Source organism: Rhinopithecus bieti, unplaced genomic scaffold (assembly GCF_001698545.2).
Source record: "Rhinopithecus bieti isolate Rb0 unplaced genomic scaffold, ASM169854v2 scaffold_15776, whole genome shotgun sequence".
NCBI classification, from domain to species: Eukaryota; Metazoa; Chordata; class Mammalia; order Primates; family Cercopithecidae; genus Rhinopithecus; species Rhinopithecus bieti.
The window spans coordinates 670,016-673,897 of record NW_016808836.1 but is presented as its reverse complement, the minus strand read 5'-3'; the positions used below and the strand labels follow the sequence as shown (position 1 = coordinate 673,897).

The following is a 3,882-nucleotide window of genomic DNA, read 5'->3' as shown; positions in this document are numbered from 1 at the left end:
GCTGTGTATGCATCACTGCACTCCAGCTTGGGGGACAAACAGACTCTTGTCTCAAAGGAAAAAAAAAAAAAGAAAAGAATGAGACCTTCTCCTATACTGCTGGTGGGAATATATGGTACAGATACATTGGAAAACAATTTGTTACTACCCAATAATGTTAAAATATGTTAGGTGACCCAGCAATTCCACTCCTACCTACATGCCCTGAAAACTGTCACACATGGACACAAGAAGATATCACTAGGAATGTTCACAGCAGCATTATTTTTATTTATTTATTTATTTAAGACGGAATCTTGCTCCGTCGCCCAGGCTGAGTCGTCCAGGCAGGAGTGCAGTGGCGTGATCTCAGTTCACTGTTAACTCCACCTCCCGGGTTCACACTATTCTCCTGCCTCAGCCTCCCTGAGTAGCTGGGACTACAGGCACCCGCCAACACGCCCGGCTAATTTTATGTATTTTTTTTTTAGTAGAGACAGGGTTTCACCGTTTTATCCAGGATGGTCTCGATCTCCTGACCTCGTGATCTGTTCGCCTCGGCCTCCCAAAGTGTTGGGATTACAGGCGTGAGCCACTGCACCCGGCTTTTTTTGAGACAGAGTCTCACTCTGTTGCCCAGGCTAGAGTGCAGTGGCACAATCTAGGCTCACTGCAACCTCCACCTCAGGCGTTCAAGCAATTCTCCTGCCTCGGCGTTCTGAGTAGCTGGGATTACAGGCGGCTGCCACCACACCAGCCTCATTTTTGTATTTTAAGTAGAGACCGGGTTTCGCCATGTTGGCCAGGCTGGTCTCAAACCCCTGACCTCAAGTGATTCTCCTGCCTCAGCCTCCCAAAGTGCTACGATTACAGGCGTGAGCCACGGTGCCCAGTCATGGTTTTTTTTTTTTTTGGTGTCTTTTGTTTGTTTCTGAGACAGGGTCTTGCTTTGTCAGCCTCCACCTCTTAGGCTCAAGTGATCCTTCCGCCTCAGCCTCCCCAGTAGCTGGGACTACAGTTGCACGCCACCATACCCAGCTAATTTTTTGTATTTTATGTAGCGAGAAGGTTTCGCCATGTTGCCCAAGCTGGTAACGAGCTCCTGGCCTCAAGCCATCTGCCCACCTCGGCCTCCCAAGTGCTGGGATTACAGGGGAAGCCACCGTGCCCGGCTGGCATGGGTTTACAAGGATCTGCAAGGGTCAGATTAAGCTTTGTGTGGATTAAGAACGGGAGCGACTTGCTCTTTCAGAGGCTGCCCAGCTGTGGTAATTTTCCGCGGTTCTTCCACCCTCTGGGTCATTTTTACTTCAACTGTGAAATGCGGGTAGGCCTCTAAGGTCCCCTGTTTCCATCCTCTGCATTCCTCATGACCATCCAGACAAAGCTGCTACTGCCATCCCCCTAACGGATGAGGAAGGCTAAGTTACTTTCCTAAGGCTACAGAGACAGTAAATGCAGCTTCCACGTTGCAACCCCGGTAGGCTGGCTCCAGTCCCCTGCTCTGAACCCCCCACTCTACAGCCTACCCCATCACCCTAATAGGCCCTGCAGTACAGTGGTGATGCGTCTGCTCCGGCGTCAGACCAGCCCCGCCATGCCACTTGCAAGCTGTGGCATCCTGGGTTAGTCACTTGCGTCCCTTCAGCCCATTTCCTTATGTGAGCAATGCACACCCCAAACACTTGCCTCAGCCAAAACAACACTTGCCTGACCAGGAGGAAAGATGCGCGAGTCTCAAACAACTGCGTGACTTTCCGTCTGCGGGGGGCGGGGGTGGATTTTTGGGGAGAAGGGACGCGGAGCCCGAACACCGCGGCTCCAAGGTCTTCCCACTCCTTTCTCGCCTGGTTTCCTCCATTCCCCACGGGGCGATCCTCGGTCTCCTACCGTGTCCCCGCTCCCGCGCCCCTGCCCCAATTTTCTTCCTCCCACGGGGCTGAAAAAAGGTCGTGGTCCCTTTAAGGCCCGCCCCTCCCTCTCCCAAAACTTCCCAGTGTCTGCTCTTTTCGATCCGGGACGGCCGGTCAGGCTCGCCGCCGAGCTGGTAGGGGCTGGGGGCTAGGGGTGCGGGAGGGTGACCGGGGCACTGGGGGGCGGCGCCGCGNCTCCTGATACCGTGATCCCCCCACCTCTGCCTCCCAAAGTGCTGAGATTATAGGCGTGAGCCACTGAGCCTGGTCAAAATGATATATATATATATATTTTTTTTTTCTTTTTTTTTTTGAGACGGAGTCTCACTCTATCACCCAGGCTGGAGTGCAGTGGCTCAATCTCGGTTCACTGCAAACTCTGCCTCCCAGGTTCACACCATTCTCCTGCCTCAGCCTCCTGAGTAGCTGGGACTACAGGCGCCCGCCACCACGCCCGGCTAAGTTTTTGTATTTTTAGTAGAGACAGGGTTTCACCGTGTTACCCGGGATGGTCTTGATCTCCTGACCTCGTGATCCGCCTGCCTCGGCCTCCCAAAGTGCTGGGATTACAGGCGTGAGCCACTGCACCTGGCCAGATGTTATATTTTTTAATCCAAAAAAAATCTGATCTTATCACTCCTTTGTTTTTTGTGGAGTTTTTTGGAAAGAAGTTCTCACTCTGTTGCCCAGGCTAAAGTGCAATGCTGCAATCATCGCTCACTGCAGCCTCAAACTCCTGGGTTCAAGTGATTCTCCTGCCTGAGTCTCCTGAGGACCTGGGACTAGGGGCATTACACCATGCCCAGCTAATATTTTTACTTTTTTTTTTTGAGACGGCGTTTTGCTCTTGTTGCCCAGGTTGGAGTGCAATGGCACAGTCTTGGCTCACTGCAACCTCTGCCTCCTAGGTTCAAGCGATTCTCCTGCCTCAGCCTCCCAACTAGCTGGGATTACAGGCACCCACCACCATGCCCAGCTAATTTTGTATTTTTAGTAGAGATGAGGTTTCGCCATGTTGGCCAGGATGGTCTCGAACTCCTGACCTCAGGCGATCCACTAGCCTTGGCCTCTCAAAGTGCTGGGATTACAGGCATGAGCCACTGCACCCGGCCTTTTACTTTGTTTTGTAGAGATAGTGTCTCACTGTGTTAGCCAGGCTGATTTAAATCTCCTGGCCTCAAGGGATCCTCCTGCCTTAACGTTCCCAGAGTGCTGGGATTACAGGTTTGAGCCACCACGCTCAGCCTGTCATTCTGGTTTTTAACCCTCTCACGGTTCTTTTCTCACTTAGTAATAAGACCAAAGCCCTCATCCTCAGCCTGTCCCAGCGGGCCCCACATAACGTACCCCCATCATGTCTCTGACCTTGTCCCCTCAGACTCACCCTGTAATTCCCTCTGCCCAGCCACAAAGGTCTTCAGTTCTCACTTCAGGGCTTTTTTTTTTTTTTTTTTTTTTGTGACGGAGTTTCACTCTTGTTACCCAGGCTAGAGTGCAGTGGTGTGGGATCTTGGCTCACTGCAACCTCAGCCTTCTGGTTTCAAGTGATTTTCCTGCCTCAGCCTCCCAAGTAGCTGGGATTACAGGCAACCACCACGATGCCCAGCTAATTTTTGTATTTCTAGTAGAAACGGGGTTTCACCATGTTGAACTCCTGACCTCGTGATCTGCCCACCTCGGCCTCCCAAAGTGCTGGGATTGTAGGCATGAGTAACTGTGCCCGGCCGACTTCATAGCTTTTGCATTTGCTGTTTCTTCTCCTTGGGATGTTTTTTCTCTAGCTGTTTCCATTCCCATGTGAACACATACGGTATGCATTCACATACACACACACGATTCATTCAATAAGGTAAATATAAAGTAAATGAAAATTAAAACCAGTTTTTACCTCAGATTAACAAATGTAAAAAAAATGTGCAGTAGGCCGGGTGCGGTGGCTCAAGCCTGTAATCCCAGCACTTTGGGAGGCCGAGACGGGCGGATCACGNGG

General features: G+C 51.4%; 1 protein-coding gene across 1 annotated transcript in view; it reads left to right on the top strand.

Moving 5' to 3' along the window:
* Positions 1 to 1,937: 1,937 nt before the first annotated feature.
* HNRNPL (heterogeneous nuclear ribonucleoprotein L) overlaps positions 1,938 to 3,882 on the top strand; it is a 21,566-nt gene continuing 19,621 nt past the window's right edge. The window contains exon 1 of the mRNA XM_017887383.1: positions 1,938 to 2,026. The gene's annotated coding sequence lies outside the window, so the exon portion shown is untranslated. The remainder of the gene's footprint in view (positions 2,027 to 3,882) is intronic.